The sequence below is a fragment of the Amphiprion ocellaris genome, chromosome 9, assembly GCF_022539595.1.
Source record: "Amphiprion ocellaris isolate individual 3 ecotype Okinawa chromosome 9, ASM2253959v1, whole genome shotgun sequence".
Classification (NCBI taxonomy): domain Eukaryota; kingdom Metazoa; phylum Chordata; class Actinopteri; family Pomacentridae; genus Amphiprion; species Amphiprion ocellaris.
In genome coordinates this window covers 3,825,463-3,846,643 of record NC_072774.1, presented here as the reverse complement: position 1 = coordinate 3,846,643, position 21,181 = coordinate 3,825,463, and the positions used below count along the sequence as shown (strand labels likewise).

The 21,181-nt window shown below is 38.1% G+C and overlaps 1 long non-coding RNA gene across 2 annotated transcripts; it reads left to right on the top strand.

Annotated features, from left to right (window-relative positions):
* Positions 1-6,438: 6,438 nt before the first annotated feature.
* LOC111562920 (uncharacterized) lies at positions 6,439-17,266 on the top strand. 2 transcript variants are annotated; one of them, XR_002745640.2, is made up of 4 exons: positions 6,439-6,587; positions 7,977-8,030; positions 13,931-14,029; positions 16,864-17,266. It is a non-coding gene; the product is annotated as an uncharacterized LOC111562920 (long non-coding RNA). The 2 variants fall into 2 exon arrangements; XR_002745641.2 differs by having other exon boundaries at positions 7,974-8,030.
* Positions 17,267-21,181: the final 3,915 nt, after the last annotated feature.

The window sequence follows — 21,181 nt, the reverse complement described above, 5'->3', positions numbered from 1 at the left end:
GTTGATGTGAACATGAGGAAGAATCACAGCAAACGTGTGAACATTAAAGGTCAGATCAGACTTTACTGTTCCTGTGGGGAGAAGTTATCATGTTTCAGCTCTGCTCTGGCTGTTTCCTCCACAGATGAAGGTAGAACGTCTCTGGAGCTGATGTGGATTCAGCAGCATCAAGGTAACATGATTGACTCTGGATGATTGGAGCAGCTGCCACTGCAGCCTCTGACTGGATATAGAGGACCTGGACAAAGAGAAACATGTCAGATATTGACGAGCTTTTACAGTTTTTAGATGGAGTGTTGAGGTGAAGCAGCTGTCCCAAAGCTGGACAGGTTTCCTCCAATCAGAGCTGAGTGTGTTTGTCATGTGACTGAGAGGAAGGAGGAGAACTAATGTGTGACTCTCCCAGCAGGTTGTTGTGTTTGTCTGCTATGCATCAGTGTGAGGACAGAGAGGAGGGAAGATCTCTGTGTGGGGAACAGGAGAACCAGAGCAAAGCTCAGAGGTGAGATGAGCATCTCTGTCAGAGCTCCGCATCACATCACTGCTGTCATTATTCACACTCACAGCTCTGTGTGTTGAAGCCCAGAGCAGCAGAAAACACACTCTGCTGGACTTGGACCTGGACCTGGACCTACCTGGATCCAGCTGTGTGTCCATGAAGAGTGACTGGTCAAAGGAGCATCCCCTTCATTTCAGACAATCTGCAGGTGGAAGGTGAGACAGTAAAACTGACAGAAAGACATTTCAGACTCAAAGTTTTTGTTGTGTTTATCAACAGCTTGAAGATGTTTTTCATCATTTTTTTTCTGTTGTGGTTTTGTTAGAGGATCCAGCAGCAGAGACCAGACTGTTCTGAACCCAGCTGTCTGTCCTGAACCCAGCTGTCTGTCCTGAACCCAGCTGTCTGTCCTGAACCCAGCTGTCTGTCCTTCAAGAGCGACCAGTCGAAGGATGAATTAATGAACTTTTAAGACGTCCGTCCATCTGCTGATCAGATGTAAGCTGGAACTGACAGAAAGAGTCACTTATTCTAGAACAGAACCAGTTTGTACGACATGTTGTCCGACCTGCTCTGAAATCCAAAGCGTTTCTGTCTGTTGTGAACGTTCAGGTCACAGCGAGGTGGTTTAAATGTGGAGATGACTGGTTCCATTTTCAGAGCCGACCCTCCTGAATGAGATCTACACAGAGCTGTACATCACAGAGGGAGGGACTGCAGAGGTCAGTGATGAACATGAGGTCAGACAGATTGAAGCAGCAGCCAGAGCAGAAACAAGCATCAGACCAGAAGACATCTTTAAAGGCACACCTGGACGAGATGGACCAATCAGAACAGTGATGACACAGGGAGTGGCTGGCATCAGGAAAACAGTCTTAACACATAAGTTGACTCTGGACTGGGCTGAAGACAATAGCAACCAGGACATCCACTTCATGTTTCCACTGACTTTCAGAGAGCTGAATGTGCTGAAAGAGAGAAAGTTCAGTTTGGTGGAACTTGTTCATTACTTCTTCAGTGAAACCAAAGCAGCAGGAATCTGCAGGTTTGAAAACTTCCAGGTTGTGTTAATCTTTGACGGTCTGGATGAGTGTCGCCTTCCTCTGGACTTCCACAACAATGAGATCCTGACTGATGTTAGAGAGTCCACCTCAGTGGATGTGCTGCTGACAAACCTGATCAGGAGGAAGCTGCTTCCCTCTGCTCGCCTCTGGATAACCACACGACCTGCAGCAGCCAATCAGATCCCTCCTGACTGTGTGGACATGGTGACGGAGGTCAGAGGGTTCACCGACCCACAGAAGGAGGAGTACTTCAGGAAGAGGTCCAGAGATGAGGAGCAGGCCAGCAGCATCATCTCCCACATGAAGACATCACGAATCCTCCACATCATGTGCCACATCCCAGTGTTCTGCTGGATCACTGCTACAGTTCTGGAGGAGCTGCTGAGAACCAGAGAGGGAGGAGGTCTGCCCAGAGCCCTGACTGAGATGTTCATCCACCACCTGGTGGTTCAGGCCAAAGTCAAGAAGGTCAAGTGTGATGGAGGAGCTGAGACAGATCCACACTGGAGTCCAGACAGCAGACAGCAAGAGGATGATTGAGTCTCTGGGAAAACTGGCTTTTAATCAGCTGCAGAGAGGAAACCTGATCTTCTATGAGTCCGACCTGACAGAGTGTGGCATCGATATGAGAGCTGCCTCAGTGTAGTCAGGAGTGTTCACACAGATCTTTAGAGAGGAGAGAGGACTGTACCAGGACAAGGTGTTCTGCTTCGTCCATCTGAGCGTTCAGGAGTTTCTGGCTGCTCTTCATGTCCATCAGACCCTCATCAACTCTGGAATCAACCTGCTGGAAGAACAACAAACAACATCCCACTGGACTGAAATGTTCCAAAGTTATTCAATAGTTTTCTACCAGAGAGCTGTGGACGAAGCCTTACAGAGTCCTGCAAAATATATATATATATATATATATATATATATATATATATATATATATATATATATATATATATATATATATATATATATGGATGGATGGATATATATAGATGGATCCATATTTCTACTAAAATACAGTCTTTGGTCGACATTTCACCAACTTTGGAGCTTCTAAGTTTCCAGTGTACAGATATTGATTCCAATATCTGTACACATTCAGATAAATCAGATAAATTTCAGGTGTGAAAACAGGAAATTCTCAAAATTCAAATTAAATGTACCATAAAACGTACCATAGTTCTCGGGGATCTTCTACATGAGTGAATATTTTCCTGATGATTGTGTTTCAGTCGGGGCTGAAGCAGCTCAGAGATCACACCCTGATGGAGCTGCTGATGGTGAGACTGATGCTTTCAGGTGGGGTGAGTGTTGCTTCATCTGGACCCAACATTTAAACCAGATTGCACCTTTATATAGCTGCTGTAAATATCTAATATATGATTTATTATGTCATAAGACCTGAACCAGTTCTATCTGGATTTGTTCAATGAAATAATCCAGTCATTTCAGGTACTTAAAGTAAAAATACTAAACTTTACATTACAGTGAAACTGTTGGGAACTTTTAGCATCAAGTTTATTTCTACAGCAGCTCATCAGTTATTCATGACTTCAGTTAAAACATTAAATCCAGCAGAATCATCAATAAATAAAGTACTCAGATTTCATAGAATAATAATTTGGCTGAAACAGCTGCAGTTTGTTAGTAATACCTCAGATGATTAATATACATTTAAAATGGGAAACTTTATCAGCTGAATCTGCTGTTTACATGTAGAGAAATAATCCACCACATTATTATTATTATTATTATTGTCATTGTTGTTGTTGTTATTGTCACTATTATTATTATTATTATTATTATTATTACTAGTATTGTTATTGCTATTATTGTTAATATTTCTCTATTATTGTTTTTACTACCACTATCATTACTATTATTATTATTACTATCCAGATGTTTTCATGGAAACGGGCTGCAGCAGTAAACCTGATGTGTGGTGTCTGTGCCTGCAGAAACACTTTGGGGGTTCTGGGATTCTCCTTCACCGTGGATACTTGGGCCACTAAGTTCAGGTGAGTCCAGGTGAGTTTACCTGTGAGTCTCCAGGTGAAGCCGACTGACGGCGTCTCTCCCGCAGCTCCGAGCCGGTGGAGGCCAAGATTGATTGTTTTTAAGGGAATCACATGGGTTCCACATGTACACCATAAAAGTGCTCCAATCTAGAATAGTCTTTTAACACATTAACAATATCTAGACTGGATTAATGATTCATTTAATATTATCTTCATTGAAAAAAGTGTTTTTCTTTCAAAAAATAAGGACATTTCTAAGTGACCCCAAACTTTTGAACGGTAGTTTACATTCATTAAAGTTGCTCTAAAATGAGTTAAAGTTGCTCTATTTTACCTGAAGTTGATGTTATTAAAGTTGCTCTATATTAGTTGAAGTTGCTTTAAAGGGGTTAAAATTGCTCTATATTTAAGTTGCTCTATGTTAGCTAAACTTGCTCTATATTAAAGTTGCTCTATATTAGCTAAAGTTGCTCTATATTAGCTAAAGTTGCTCTATATTAACTAAAATTGCTCTATATTTTCAAGTCATTCTGAACAATTTTTGACTAATTTTGGACAATTTTCGAGTCATCTCAACTGGCAGTTTTGCTGCAGTTGGAAACGAGTCACACAAGGTCCAGCGGCAAAACTGAGATTCATTTTTGGAATTTAAGCAACCCCACATGTTTACATTGTATATCAGATACCAGGCGAGTGAAGCAGCTTCCATTCATAGGAGAACATGTAGTGAGAAGCCCTAAGGGAGTGTGGCCACATGCTGTCAGCTTCTGTAGACGGGATCCCTGTGATGGATTTATTAGTCAGTCAAATGTCTCATGGCTGTGGTCTTTCTATTCTATTCTATTCTATTGCTGAAAATAAGTTATGTTAAAAATGTGTTTAAAAACAGATCCCCCATATATGATTTTTTTAAAAAACTACTTCATTGTGTTTAAGTATGTTTAAAAAACCGAATTTCATGGTGTATTACTGGTTTCTTTCAAAGCAATTTTCAAACAGGCCACTAGATGGCGCATAGTGCCAGAGAGGAGCAGAAAACCGCCTTGAGGCACTTGCTGCAGAATAAATCCTGCTGCCGAGCTGAACTAAAGCTGAAACGTAGCGTCTCTTTGTTTACACATACAGGTGGGTTCATATTCCTCAAAACCATACGCACGTACCCCAGAATAAGGGCGTATTGTGCTGTAAATTCTTGGATATAATGTGCAATGTTTCGAATCGAGTTTTGTCGAAGTTATTGGTAGAGATATCGCTGTTTTGTCGCACGCGACCATGCTAGGCTAGCGGACCTAGCTAGTAAGCTAAGTAAGTTGCTAACACAGAATTAGTAAAGTTTGACACTGTTAGTTTAAATGTTGTTTCATGTGTAATTTGGGGTGAAATTAAAGACTACGTAAGTGACAGTGATAAGTTGTGGGGATGATTTAACACGGGTGTTGAATGTGGTTAAACAATAATTTAAAAGAATAAAAACATGGTTTGATGTAAATAAATTGTTATTGAATCTTGAAAAAACAAATTTCATGATATTTAGTAACTGAGGGAGAGACACTGGTGCTTCAATTATTATAGATGGTATTGCACTCAATAGAGTAAGGGAAACCAAGATTCTGGGTGTCATTTTTGATGAGAATTTGTGTTGGAAATCACATATCCAGTATAGAAAGATAAAAATATCTTTTTTTAAAAAATAGCTGTTACACAAAGTAAAGGATTCACTGGATAACAAAGCATTGTACATTTTGTATAACACCATGATTGTTCCATATCTGACCTACTACATTGAAGTATGGGGAGATGCCTGCAAAACATATACTCAGTCAATTTTCATTTTGCAGAAAAGAGCCATAAGAATAATCAGTAAAAATCAATATAGAGATCCAACAAATCCATTATTTCTTCAGTTAAAATTGTTGAAATTTCAAGAATTAGTATAGTATTCTGCAAATTATGTAGAAAGCTCTCATAAATACGTTGCCAATTAACATCCAGAAAAGATTGGAAAAAGAGAAAGCAAGTATAACTTAAAAGGAACAGAGATCTTTAAAAAACCAAGGTTCAGGACTAGATTGATGGAACTTTGTGTGTCTGTAAAAGGAATCAGGTTATGGAACAATCTGAACAAAGAAATCAAAGAATCCAAGTCAAACATCCCATTTAAAAGAATAATTAAAGCCAGTATGTTAAAGAAATATAATGAAATATGTTAGTTATGTTTGATTGTCATATCATTGTCATTTTTGTTGTGAATAGTATTAACTGAATTGTAACTTGAGAACCATAATGGTATGTGACTGTCTGTGTTGGCCGGCAGCTATTTTATTTTATTGAATTATGTGTATATATGTGTGTGTGTGTGTGTGTGTGTGTGTGTGTGTGTGTGTGTGTGTGTGTGTATGTATACACACACACACACACACACACACACACATATACATACATATATATGTATACACACATATATACACATATGTGTGTGTGTGTATTTTTTGTTGTTTGTGTTGTTGTTTTAGTACATTTTTTGTAAATTGAGTTCTGGGGATAAAGGGGCAGATAAAATAAGGCTTGCCTTCTTTCTGCTCCCTTTCATTCTAGTTTGGAGAAGTTTGTATTTACATTAAATTCTTTTATTTTACAAAATGAATGAAATAAAGAATAAAAACAAAAAAAACAAAACAAAAACAAGTTTGCTTGGAGAAATGTTTTGCATTTGTTTTCTGAAGCCCACCATTGTTTATGTCGGATTCAAGATACTGTCTATACATTTGGTGTTATTGAGTAATTTCCAAATTAATTGAATATTTTGTGTCATTATTTCTTTGGTGAAGAAAGCAGAATAAATCCTGCAGCCGAGCTGAATGAAAGCTAAACCGTAGTGTCTCTTTGTTTACACATACAGGATTTATAAACACCTGCCGGGCCAGGGGGGCTACACTAGCGCTGAGCTACAACTCCTGGACACGTCAGAGCAGGGAGGGACGTCTACGTGGATCATGTGACCGACTGAAGGTAGATCTGAATTATTATTTTTATTATTTATTTATTTATTTATTTATTATTTTGGGCCTCAAATAGTTTTACACATACACACACACAAAAACAAAATTAAATAAAATTTAAAAAACAGCTTTGACAAAAGGGCACTTTGGGCATCAAGGGGTCAAGGGCAGGTGCTTCAGCCCCCTCCACCCCCTCCCTCTGCAAGTGCCTGAAATAGAGAAATTTACTAGAAATATTTTTTTGTCAAAATAAAAGCAAAAATCAATTTTTAAAAAAATGATGTTTATTTATAGTTTCAGAACAATCAACAGCCTCCAAAAATAACAAAAACTGAAGAGAAAATGTTAAATAATTACCGTCCAGACCAATGATTCCTCCATTTCTCTCCATTCCACATAACAGGAAATGGACTCATCTTTTCTTATTCAAACTGACCAATCAGGAGGCATCTACTAGACCCACCCACTCATTCAGCCAATAAGAGAGCTCATTTTAGGGGCATGGTTCCTTATTAAACTCCAGAACAAGATGGCTGCCACAGGGAGCAAACTCTGACAGATGATGATTTCTTTTTGCCCTTAATGTCTTTTTGTTTTAATCAAACAAGTAAATCTAACTTTAAGACAGAGTATAAATCTGTCTGTAGCCAGTGGGACTGTAAAGTTAAATAAACACATTTTTATGTGTGATTTATGTCCAACTGTCTGCACAAAAAGTTTGCATGTAGACAAGTAAGGAGGTAGAACTTCCTAAAGGTTCACCAAAATCAGCTAATTAGATAGTTTGTCTTGCAGTTAGGCATTTAATTAAGTAGTAGTAGTCACATCAAACTTTTTAAAAATTGGTTCACAATGTCCAAAATGGCACAAAAAAATTACTTAAAAATTGTCAAAAATGATTTGAAACATTTACAGAATTACTCAAAATAGACCAAAACAAAGATATTTTTAGGATTTTTTTTGGAAGATTTTTGCAAATTTTTTGAAAATATTTGCAAGAATTTTTGTGCTAAATTTGGGGGCTTTTTTTTAAAATAAAACTTTTAAGGAATTACTTTAATTTTCTTCCTGAAAGTTTTACAAATTTTCAGGAATTTGCAGATTTTTTTTGCTGAATTTTTTGGATTTTTTTTTAGACAAGGAAACAATATTTTTTGGTAAATGAAGACAACAGGAGGGTTATCTGAGAGGTATTTAATTAAAAAAGCAGCTGCTAAACCACTTTTCACCACATGGGGTCGCTCTGTTTTAACTAATTCCTGAAGTGTCTCATGCTGAACTAAATTGTGCAGCAGCTCGTTGTTATTTCCCTCTTTTTTTTACATCTAATTCCAAACCTGCTGAGTTTGTCTGCTGATCCACATCACACTAAACATCTCTTTTTCTGTCTCCCCAGCAGATCAGCTCGACTCATCACATTCTGATGGATTTCAGGATGGAGAATGCGGATTCTGTAAGTGGCTGCAGCATCTAAAAGTGTAAATGAGCTGTGATTTATGAGTCCAGAAGGGGGGATATGTCCGCTAATGGAGCCTTGACCTCTGCCTCTCCATCGCTTCCTTCACAGTTACTGCATCTTTGACTTTGCTTTCCGTCCGTGTCCTTGCCATTATTGCTTTCTCTGCTGAGTGACCGTGAAGCGGTGTTTTCCCATGATCAGAGTGTCTGCAGGGAGGTCACGCCAGCAGACGTTTTATTCCTCACTGGTTTTTTGGCAACTCCACCGTCAGCTGCATGTAAAGTCAGAGCTCCAGCTGAATAAGATTCAGATTCCTGCACTGAGGTGGAAGCAGAAGGGTGATTTCTGAACTGGAGGACATTTCACGTCCCACCCATCAAATTTCAAATAGTCCATGTAGAAAATCCTAAAACATGCAGTAGTTGTGTAAATGTTCTCGTCTTGAAACCAAATCTAAAAAAAATTAGGAGAAAAGAATGTTTGAAATTATTTTTAAAATACCAAATAAGTCTGGAGTTCCTCCTAAAATGACATTTTTCGCTTGTCCCACCCCCCTGATGACCAAACCGAACCTCAAAGAAACATAATTTTTAAATAATTATTATTATACATGGAACGTGTGTCCCATAACAACCCTGTTGATGACGTTTTTGTCATTTTCTGTCTCATTTTTCTCGTTTTGTGTCTTGTTTTTTTATTTTGTCTTATTTTTGTCATTTTCTCTTTTGTTTTTGTCATTCTGTGTCTTGTTTTTGTCATTTTGTGTCTCGTTTGTGTCGTTTTATGTCGTTTCTGTTGTTTTGTGTCTTGTTTTTGTTGTTTTGTTTGTCGTTTCAGTCATTTTGTGTCTTGTTTTTGTCATTTTGTGTCTTGTTTTTGTCATTTTGTGTCTTGTTTTTCTCATTTCTTGTCTCGTTTTTCTCATATTGTGTCTCGTTTTTGACGTTTTGCGTCTCGTTTTTGATGTTTTGCATCTTGTTTTTCTCATTTTGTCTCGTTTGTGTTTTATGTCATGTTTTGATATGAGGTAGCGTGAGACAGTCAATCAAGGCTGACAATGTTATGAAAATCAGAAAAATAGAAGAGAGGACATAGCTTTGCTCTAAACATTCTTTAGGAACACTGTTTGATGATGTTGATGACAAAAAAAGATATAAAACGATAGAAACGAGACAGAAAATGACAAAAAAAGACAGAAAATGACAAAACGAGACAAAGTGACAGAAACGAGACGAAATGACGGAAAATGACAGAAACAAGACAGAAAATGACAAAAACAAGACAGAAAATGTCAAAAACAAGACAGAAAATGACAAAAACAAGTCAGAAAACGACAAAAACGACATATAAAATGTCAAAAACAAGACAGAAAATGACAAAAAGTCAGAAAACGACAAAAACATATAAAATGACAAAAACAAGACAGAAAATGACAAAAACGTCATAAACAGGGTTGCTGTGGGACACGCGTTCCATGCATAACAATTATTACTTAAAATATTATATGGATTAAAGAAGTTGTCCCACAATTACAAAGACACCAATGAAAAAAAACACCAAAAAAGGAGATTTAAATTTCATTTTAACTCTTTTATTAGAGATTCAGTTTGGTCATCATTGGGGTGGGACAAGAGGAAAATATCATTTTAGGGGGAACTCCAGACTTCTTTGGTGTTTTAAAATATTTTCCAAACATTCTTTTCTCCTATTTTTTTTTTTTTTTTTAGATTTGGTCCCAGGACAAGAACATTTACACAACAACTGCATGTTTTAGTATTTTGGTCATGGATTATTTGAAGTTTGATGACCGGGACACACATGTGCCTATGTTCAGCAGCTCAGCACCGACTCATCAACAATTATCACTATTTTTGCACTACAATATTTGCACTATGTGGTGGCCCCCACCACCTGCTGCTACTGGTCACTTTATTCACTTAGTCACTTTTTTGTTGTACAGTGTACTTAGATGTTAGTTTTTATTATAGTAGATGTTAGCTTTTATTATAGTATTTACTTTATTTTTATCTCTACTATTTGTTAAATGTTTAATGTAGCAGCATTGCACCGAGTCAAATTCCTCATTTGTGAACCTCATGAACAATGGCAATAAAACTCATTCTGATTCTGATTTTGAAATATCCTCCAATTCTGGAATGACCCTTTAACCCTCCTGTTGTCCTCATTTATGGGCACCAAAAAATATTGTTTCCTTGTCTAAAAAAAATCCAAAAATTCAGCAAAGAAATTCCTGAAGTTTCTGAAAATTTGCAAAAACCTTCAGGAAGAAAATTCCAATATTTCCTTAAAAGTTTCCCTTAAAAGTTTTATTTTTAAGAAATACCCCAAATTTGACAAGAAAATTCTTGTAAATATTAAAAAAAAATCAGTAAAAATCTTCCAAAAAAATCCTAAAAATATCTAAAGTGATTCCATATATATCAGTCAAACATCTAATATTTTCTTTAAGAACATTCACATAAAAATCAACCAAAATCCAGCAAAATTCACCAGATTTTGGTTGATTTTTATGTGAATGTTCTTAAGAAACATTTTTAGCATTTCTTTTTTTCCACCAAAAAATGTTCAGAAATTTCCCAAAAATGTGGACATCAGAAGTTTCACTGTAAAAAAAAAAAAATAAAAATTTTTTCCACATTTTCAAACTTTAAACCGGGTGAATTTTGACCCGCAGGACGACAGGAGTGTTAAATGAACTGTTTTTGATTAGACAAACTTCTGGCCTTATCTTAAGAAATGCAACTTTAGGGAATGTTCGAAGCTCCATGTGAGCTGTATTAAGAGATGTTGGAATGGTGTTTCCAGACGAAGAGGAATGTTCTCTGGGCGTTCTGCATTGGTTGGCGTGTCCGTGGGATATTTTGGACGATCAGTAAATCAGACGGATGGACGGAGGGGCAGCAGGAGACCATCTCATCGCCGTGCTACATTCTCTCTCTGTGTGCAGTACAGCAGCTGTGATTTGTAGACGGGTTTGTTATCCGGTAGTGACAGTGTGGTGCTAGCAGACGAGCCTGTTCTGCTCCTCACACGCCACTCCGGCAGGGTTTGGCGGGAAGCAAGCCAAACCTTTTCCACCTGCGGTTCTCATGGCGGTTCTCTGCATGGTTTTAAAACTCGTTCCCATGAAGCTGCAGTGAGAAAACACTCGCTGTCACACATGCATGAAGTTTTGCAGCTTTTTGTCGACACATGTGCGGCAGCAAGGTGTGTTTCCTCCTGCAGCCAATCGGACAACACCTCAGCTCACCTCAGCCAGAACTAGTTCAGCTACGACATGCCGGTCTGCAGAATGATCTGGAGCTGTGAGGAAGGAAGGAAACTAGGAAAATAAAGAGAAGGTGATAAGTTGAACCTCATGTATGAAGTATTTAGGCTCTTTAAGTACTTCACACTGGCAGAAACTACTCCATTAAATCTTTCATTAGCTGCAGGAGCTCACATGTTGTGTATTTGTTGAAATGTTCCTGTGGTCTGGTGCAAAATGGATGAACAAAAACAACTTTAATTATTCACATAACTCAACATAAGACTGCAAAATGAACACAAAATATAGTTTATTCTGTTGGTCAGCTTTATGTAAACACAGTGCTGCCACAAACTTAAAGCAGCCTAAGCTAACCAGGCTAAAGTTAACCACTAAATCTTTACCAGTTGATAGCAAAGCTAGCCGCATAAGTGAAGCAACCTTAGCTAATAAAGCTAACGCTAACCCCTTAATCCTGCTGTGATAGTGGTAAAGCTAACCACAAATGTTAAGCAACTGAAGCTAACAAAGTTAAAGGTAACTGTTTAATCCAGCCTAGATAATAGTCAAGCTAAACACAAACTTAAACCAGTCTGAGCTAACCAGGCTAAAGCTGACCACTAAATCTTTACCAGTCGATAGCAAAGCTAACAACATACAGGAAGCAAGCTGAGCCAGTAAAATTGAAGCTATGCACTTAATCCAACCAGATAATAGTGAAGCTAACCACATTTTGGTGATTTTAACACTGGACAACAGGTCTTTCAAGCTAACCAGCAGGATTTGGGTCTCAGAGAGTTAAACACTTAATTTTGCCAAGATATTGGTAAAGCTAACCACAAATGCTAAGCAACTGAAGCTAGTAAAGCTAAAGCTAACCACTTGATCCTGCTGAGATATTGATGAAGCTCTCCACAAATGTGAAGCGACCAAAGCTAACAAAGCTGAAGTGAACCGCTTAATCCAGCCTAGATGATATTCAAGCTAACCACAAACTTAAACTAGTCTAGTAGGCTAAAGCAAACCACTAAATCTTTCCCAGTTGATAGCGCAGCTAACTGCATAAGTGACGCAACCTTAGCTATGAAAACTTAAGCTAACCACTAAGTCTTGCTGAGGTACTGGTAAAGCTATCCACACACTCAAATCAGCCTAAGCTAAGCAGGCTAAAGCTAGCCACTAAATCTTTCTCAGTTGATAGCAAAGCTAACCACATATGTAAAGCAACCGTTGCTAAGAAAACTTAAGTTAACTACTTTATCCTGCCGAGATACTGGTAAAGCTATCCACAAACGTGAAGCAAAGGAAGCTAACAAAGCTAAACGCTTCATCCAGCATAGATAATAGTCAAGCTAACCACAAACGTAGAGCAGCCTAAAAATCCTAAAAAAAACAAGGAATGAGTGGAGAAGTTCCTCGTGTTTCTCTTCTCTCAACTGTCCTCTGAATAATCGTCATGTTGTGTAAACTCTACACAATGTGACCAAAGCATGTGGACACATTTTTCTGCTTTCATTTGTGTCAAGGAGGCGAGAAAAAGTGAATTAACCCCTTTACAAATGCTGTATTTATGCATAAATATGTCTTAAAATGTGGCCAAAAGCACAGAAACCATGCTGCTGTTTTAGAATTCTTTCACATGCATGAATCGCAGTAATTACATCAGCTAAAGATAATTAGAGTCAGGAGTTTGTGAAACTGGAAGATTAGAGGTGTGTGATGTGCACAAGAAGCTGATAGGAAGCCTAAATAAGATAAGATAAGATAGATAAGATAAAGTTCTTTATTTCTCCCCACTCCAGGGGAAATTTACATTGTTACTGCACTAGATGATCTAAATGCTCCACAGAGCTCTGAGTGATTTTACCTGCAGCTTTATCGACCTAAATAATCCTAAATTAACATAAAAATAACAAAGATTTATTGCATATTAAAATCACTGTAGCCTGGTTATTTTCTACTAAAATAAACAATCTGGGCGCAGAGCAGCTGCACACATTCACATGATTTCTGAAAGTAAAACTCTTTTGTGGTGATGTAGCGTCTTTTGGTGGTGATTTTGTGTCTTTTTGGTGTTTTTTGCAAATTTTTTGATGACCTTGTTCCATTTTTTTATAGGTAATTTACATCTTTTCGGTGATTATGCATCTTTTTCTGCCTTATTTTAAAATGGCCAGAATGAACTATTCCTATGATTTCTGAAAATACAACTATAGCAACTCATGACAACATCTCTTTTTGGTGATTTTGCATGTTTTTGCGGTACTTTTGCATCTTTTCAGAGGGTTTTCGCATCATTTTTGCTCATTTTGTTTCCTTTCTATGAGTATTTAGTATCTTTTTGGTGATTTTGTGTCTTTTCTGAGTATTTAACACCTTTTTTGTGATTTTGTTCCCTTTCTATGAGTATTTACCATCATTTTTTGTTATTTTGTTTCCTTTCTATGAGTCTTTACCATCTTTTTGGTGATTTTGCGCTTTTTTTCTGCTTTATACTAAAATGATCAGAGCAGGATAACCCAACATATTTGATGTGAAAATGAGTTCCAGAGTTCATTCTTTGCTACTAACTCCATTAATTTTCTCCCTGTCTTTATTCTGTCTTCTATCATCTTCCTCCCTCCAGTCCACCCAGAGGTCAGCGCTAAGAGTCTGTAATCAGATTTGTTGTTATGAACATTCTTCGTCTCTACAAAGGCTTCTTTCAGTCCACCTCCAGTCTACTGTAAGTCCATTGTCCTGCACTCAGACGCTCATGTCACACCACTTTTATTAGTCTGGAGATTCTTTTTACCGAGCCGACAGCAGATCTGTGCATCAACCTGTTCGAAAAGCTAGAAAAATCACCAACATAATGCCGATTATCAGAACAGGAACCGTAAGAACATAAAGGATGATCAGGTTTTCATTGAAATCACTTTTTTCTACGTGTCTCATTTTTAAAAAAAATCACCCAAAATAAGGCAGTTGCTCAAATTCTGCGCTCTTATAAAGTCATTATTCACTCTGGTTTGATCAACAGTCACATGACACAAATTCAGGGACTTTTTGGCTGAACTGCAGGCAGTGTTTTTGTTGAGAGGAGACAAGTATGGACACAAATTAGAAAATGGGAGGAAAATCAAAGCTACTGGATCAATCAAATAAATGCAGCATGGCTCAGAAACAGTGAACAGAGGAGCTAGTTGTTGGAGATACATTCAGCATGGTGAAACATCTTTCTACAGCTGATGAGCAGAGAGGAAAACAAAGTTTAAAGAGGCTGTAAAAATGGAAACAGTAAACCTGCTGATGGATACTTTGTGTCTCTCTGTGGTTATTTTCTCTGTGTCTTGTTATTTTGTGTCTCTGTGGCTGTTTTGTGGCTCGTTGCAGTTCTTTTATGACTCTTTGTGATCATTTTGTGTCTAGGTAGTTGTGTTGGTCTGTTTCTGGTTGTTTTGAGTCTTATTGTGGATATTTTGGGTCTTTTTGCAGCTCTTTTGTGTCTTTCGTGGTCATTTTCTGTCTGTTTCTGGTCATTTTCTGTCATTGTCATTTGGAAAGATTTGGAAGATTTTAGAGATGTTGATTCCATTTTTTTGCTTTTTTTAATGTTTTTGTAAGATAAAGAAAGCAAATCATCTTTTGGTATTTGGAGCATCAAAACTGTCTCATTCTGCATGGACTAGATTTTTGAGTTCTGTCTCCTTCTTTGTGGTTGTTGTGTTTCTGTAGAATTTCAGGAGTTTCCATTGCAGTGAAAAGTGAGCATCAAACAGCCTCCAGTAACATTTGACCAGTTTGTGTGGAAGTTAACAAGCCCTGATTTATAAAATTAGACGTGGAAGGGGAAGGGAAGCTTCACCTCGCTGCTCCATCTGACTCACCGTCTCCACGTTGCGCTCGTCTGATTTTATTTTCCTTAATGGAAGGATCCTCTGGCCTGGACTTGAAAGCGATGAGGTCTGAGTGTCATGTGTGCCTCGTCGAGCCAAGATGGCAGCCGTGCACTCCTTGATTTCCACCCTTCCTCCTCTGACCTTTGCTGCATGCCTTCCACGTTCCCTCATGTCTTTCCTCCCGTCTAAAAGGGGGAATTTTAACCTCATTTAACATCGTATTATGTCTTCATTTTTGGTTTCGGTGCCTCCTTTTCTTTTTGAAGCAGATGTATGCACTGGAAAAAATGCCCCTCTCAAAACAAGAAAAACAAAATTATTTCAAGGAACTTTTACCTTGAAATAAGTGAAAAAATCTGCCAATAGAACAAGTGAAAAATGTCTTGGTAAGATTTCTTGAAATAAGATATGATATTTAGAATATTGAGCTGTCAAAATTGGCTGGGAAAACTTATTTTATGCTATATTATACCAGGATTGTCAGGCTTAAGTGTCTTAAAATAAGCCAGATATGCTAAAAAATAGCAGTTTTTCACTTTTGCTTTCATGTAACCTCCTAATTTGAGATGTATTAACCCTCCTGCTGTCTTCATTTACAGGCACCAAAAAAAATATTGTTTCCTTGTCTGAAAAAAATCCAAAAAAATCTGAAAAAAAATTCCCAAATTTCTGAAAATTTGCAAAACCTTCAGGAAGAAAATTCCAATAATTCCTTAAAAGTTTCCCTTAAAAGTTTTATTTAAAAAAAAAATAAATAAATAAATAAATAATCCCCCAGATTTGGCAAGAAAATTCTTGTAAATATTTTCAAAGAATGAGTTAAAATCTTCCAAAAAATCCTAAAAATATCTAAAGTGATTCCATATATATCAGTAAAACTTCTAATATTTTCTTTAAGAACATTCACATAAAAATCAACCACAATCCGGAGAAATTCGCTGGATTTTGGTAGATTTTTTTTGTGAACGTTCTTGAGAAACATTTTTACCATGTTCAAAGATTTCCCAAAAATGTTGAAAATGTGGACATCAGAAGTTTCACTGTGAAAATATATATATATATTTTCCACATTTTCAAGCTTTAAAACAGGTCAATTTGACCCGGAGAACAACACGAGGGTTCAACTTATTTTGAGTTTTCTTGTAAAATTCAACTCAAGCAAGATAATTTCAAGATTGTTTGACTTAAAATATTTAAGATGCGTCGTCTTAAAACAAGTCCCTCCATCTGCTGAAATATCTCTTGTTAAGTGAATTTATCTTAAATCAAGTGGGATGAGACATTTTGACTAAAAATAAGACAAATAGACGCGGTAAGATTTAGAGTTTTTCCAGTGTGTGTGCTGTTGGTATTCCAGACCGATATTTTACAAGAGGCCTTGGGGGTTCCTGGGTGGTCCAGTCGCTGCAGGACGTCGGTGCGCGTTACCTCGGAGTGTGTGACCGTTAGATATCGGTTTGTGCCAGCTTGCAGGTGTGTGAGCGGCTGTAAATCAATAGCGGGGGACAGTACAGTATGTGAGGGTGTTTAATGTCGCACAGCTGTCATCACCACGGACGCTCTTTCTATGAACACTAGACGACGGTGTGGATTCACCGCTCTGGGCGTTTTTCCATCAGCCAGCTTCTTTACTGTCGAACCCAGAATGCACTTGACCCCCCCTTTTTTTTTTTGCCAGGTCACAAATCACCAGTCTTGAGTTTTGCGACTCACACTCCAGTTTTCAGACGAACATGCCGCCCCGCACAGAAGCCATCCATCAAACCGAGTCGGACGAGGCCTCGGGCAGCCGAAGAGGAATCTGTTTTCCTGTCAAATACCAAAGAAAAAAACGGGCTCGTTTAGGTTTAAAACGGCGAAATGAAAAATGGGCCAGTTTTCTCGTTTCTTATAGTTTAAACCAGAAAAATAAAAATGTGAGCTGCCTTGTACATTTTATGTCTGATTTTTTTTTTTTTTTTAACAGTAATGGACCAGAAAAACGTGTATTTTTTTCCTCTTTGTGGTGGTTTTCACTCTCCTTGAGGTGACTTTGCATTTCTATAGGGTTGTTGTGTCTCTTTGTGGTAACATTCCTTTTGGCAGAGTAATTAATAACATTCCTCAGTGGTTCTGGACATCACACTGTGTCCATTCACACTTTAGTTTCTGAACTTTGGCTGCAGCTTCTGGCTCACTCTTGTGCTTTCAGTAATTATGGACAAATTTTGAGTCATTTTGGACATTTTTTTGAGCCATTTTGAAAATTTATTGTTGTGGAGCGGTCTTACCTTATATTGCACACGTTTTAAGTAATTTTGGACAAGAAAACTCAAAGAGCATGAATCACAATTTTCTTTTATTAACGTATTTATAAACAACACCCCAAGTTTCAAGTCATTTCAAGACCATTTTTAGCTAATTTTTGACAGTTTGTGAGTCATTTTGTGCAAGTTTCAGTGAATTTTTGACAAATTTTGAATCATTTAAGACCATTTTTGAGCCATTTCTAAAAGTTTAATGTGATTGTGGACAGGTGTTACTTTATTTTGGACAAGTTTCCAGACATTTTGGGTCATTTTTGAGTAATTAAAGTAAGAGTAAAAAAAGTTTTGATTAATTTTTTGATAATTTTTGAGTAATTTGTGTCATTTTTTGAGTAATTTTTGAATCTTTTGTGCCATCTGTTGTGCCACAAACAGACAAACCAACACCAATTGTCACATACCTCCACATTGTTTATGGACATTTAGCAAATAAAATGAGACAGATAAACAATAATTGGGCCAGTTTTTTTCCTTTAGTTCTTTTACATAGATTATACTTTAGTGTCCAAACTGCCTAAAGATGTCTAAACTAATCAGTTGATCTACAAACATCATCATCAGCTGCATTGTTCTGTTCAGATGTTTGCTGATTTCCAACCTCCTTTGACAAAATGGTGTCAAATTTCCACTTAATTCCTTCTGATCTTCATCATGCAGATGTTTTTGATTTTCCGTGCACGTGTGTTTTATTCTCCTGCACATTTGATTTCTTGGGAGTGAAGGAATGTTTGTCCCGATGCTGCCAATCTATTTCGACCTTCCTGTTCCTTGTTAGGTTTTCCTGCAGCAGTCAGTTGTTTTCTCGGAACTTCTCGTGGCGTTTTCACGGTTTTCTGTGCAGCCGGCAGTTCGTCTGCTCACCTTTTGGTTCGACGCTGTTTCACGAGCTCCGCGTACAGTGCGAGTGTTTGATGGTACGTGTGAACACTTCCCAGAATGTGTGTTTTCAGTTTGTCATTCGAATGTGTGCATTTTTTCTTTTACGGGGGTCCAGTGCAGGCCGGGCGTTTTGAAGGAGGCCCGGCAGCTGCCTTTTACTGCCCCAGGGGGTAATAAACAGAGAGGGAGGGGTGGTTATTTACCTCTTTTATTGGGGCAGGAGGCAGAGGAGGGACTTTATTGGGGTCACACTGTAACTACACACAGCTGCAGGGCAAAAGGCAGAAATAAAGAGGAGATAGTTCTTTAAAAAGGGGTTTTATCATCACTGGATTCCTCTGTCAGGAATCCAGCCACAGCCCTCACATGTTGTGTAACTGTGTGTGTGTCTGTGTCTGTGTGTGTCTCTGTGTGTCTCTGTGTGTGTCTGTGTGTCATCCATCTTCCTCCTCAGCCTCTTTTCCATTTCCCCGAACACTTAAACACATCTGCTGTCAATCAGCCGGACCTTGTAATCCGACTGGCATTTCCTGCTGTTAAAGCCCCGCCCACTGACCTGCAGTCCGACCACCTGATGATTGGAAGAGGTTCTCCTCCGACGCCAAAAGGTCGCAAGCTCGAGGCGTTTAACAGCTGAGTTTGACCATCGGGAGTTAAGCCGTGACCAGTCCAACCACAGTTAGAGGTCTTTGTGATTCAGTTGATCTCAGACCTCATTAGTCTGAATTGTTGTGATGATGCTGCTCATGCGAGGCTTCTCATTGGACGCTGGTCGAACAGCGTCAGCAGAAATAATGGCGGCTGCTGTGGTGGATCAGATGGTTAAAAATGAAACCGAAAGGACTCATAAGGAGGAGTTTGTGGAGAACCAGAGCTTTGTTGAGCAGAGAACTGTGGTGGAAATTAACGAGAACTTGGTCCAGTTTGAGATAATTGCAGCATCAGACATAGCCTGTTGGCCTTTTTGAATCTTTCTGTGGTGGTTGTCATTGTCCATGTGGTGGTTTTGTATTTCTATACGGTTGTTTAGTCTCTTTGTGGTGGTTTTTAGTCTCCTTGTGGTGGGTTTGCAGCTCTGAGGTCGCTTTGTCGCTTAATGATTGAGTCTCTCTGTGGTGGTTTTTAGTCTCTGTGGCTATTTTTAGTCTCTTTGTGGCTCTCTTAAGTCTCTTTCTGGTGGTTTTTAGTCTCTTTGTGGTGGTTTTCCTTCTCCTTAAGGTAGTTTTGCATTTCTATATTGTTGTTATTCTTGTTTTGTCTCTGTGATGGTTTTTAGTCTCTTTGTGGTGGTTTTGCAGCTCTATGAGGTCGCTTTGTCTCTTAATGATTGTTTTTAGTCTTATTGTGGTGGTCTTTTAGATAGATAGATAGATAGATAGATAGATAGATAAAACCTTTATTGATCCCACAGCGGGGAAATTTACAATGTAACAGTCTCTTTGTGGCTCTCTTAAGTCTCTTTGTGGTGGTTTTTAGTCTCTTTGTGGTGATTTTTAGTCGCTTTCTGGTGGTTTTCATTCTCCTTGGGGTAGTTTTGTATTTCTATAGGGTTGCTTTGTCTCTCTGTGATTGTTTTTAGTCTCCTTGTGGTAGTTTTGCAGCTCTATGAGGTCACTTTGTCTCTGAATTATTGTTTTGAGTCTCTTTGTGGTAGTTTTGTGTGCCTGAATGTCCTTGAAGTTTGTGGAAAACCAGATATTTTATTAGACTCTGGTCCAGTTTGAGATTTCTGCAAGATCAACCGCAGAATGCTGGGCATTTGGAATCTCTTTGTGGTAGTTTTTTTCGTTGTGGTTGTCTGTGTCTCTTTGGTTTTTTATGTCTCTTTGTGATCATTTTGTGTGGATAAAACAGTTGTCATAGTGTGTTTGAAAAGCAGGAGACCTCCCATTTGTCATAGCTTCTGACATAACTACAGGTATCTGCAACAAAATCAGTCAGAAAGTTAGTCTGATTCAAGATGTCTGTAATTCTATTCTGAGGATGCAGAATTCCAGTTTGACATTCTACTTCTACTTAATTTAAGAATCAACAAAGGACAATGTAGATCTCTTGAATTGCTAGGAACTAAAGAAATGTGGAACAACAGTTATGGGGAGTCAGAATTAAACGATATTTGAAACAGAAAGAAACCCATGAAGGTAGAAGTGACGTCATTTGTTCTGGACAAATTACGATGTGAAGATCCAAAAGGTCTTTATGACTAGTAGCTCGACTGTATCGGTACTGAAGATATCTGAAATGCAATTAAACGTGGAAATGGCTTGCCATGCGGGCTGACCTCCATTAGTCCTGTAACCCTCCATGGTTACCATGGCAACAGATGTAAAAGGATGCTTAATGTAAGAGCAGATATGCCTGTTAATCTTCTCACCATGATGAGGAGATCAATACCACTCCTGTGTATGTAAGATTCACTGGACAGTTAGCATAAATACTGGAAACAGAAGGAAACGGTGAACCTGGATCTGTGCAAAGGCACCCATCTTGATTTAAGACACACATTTACGTATATTTTACACGAGACGTGTGTTTAAACTGCAAAAATATGTTTATTCACGATGTTTCAGTGATAGAGCTCCATTCGGCAAAATCATCAGAAACTTCTGAAAGCAAAATCCCCCTCTAAAGCTCTCTGATTAGCACATTAGCTGTGTTTCTGTGGTGTATTTTTGAGGTACAGCATTAGAAAGAATTGATTAAAATGGTAAAATTCAAAGAAACTCTCTTAATTTTGCAAAAAAAAGTTTGATGTAAACACTTGAGGTGGCTCTTGACTTTGAAAGGAGATGAAAACACCTTTTCTAAATA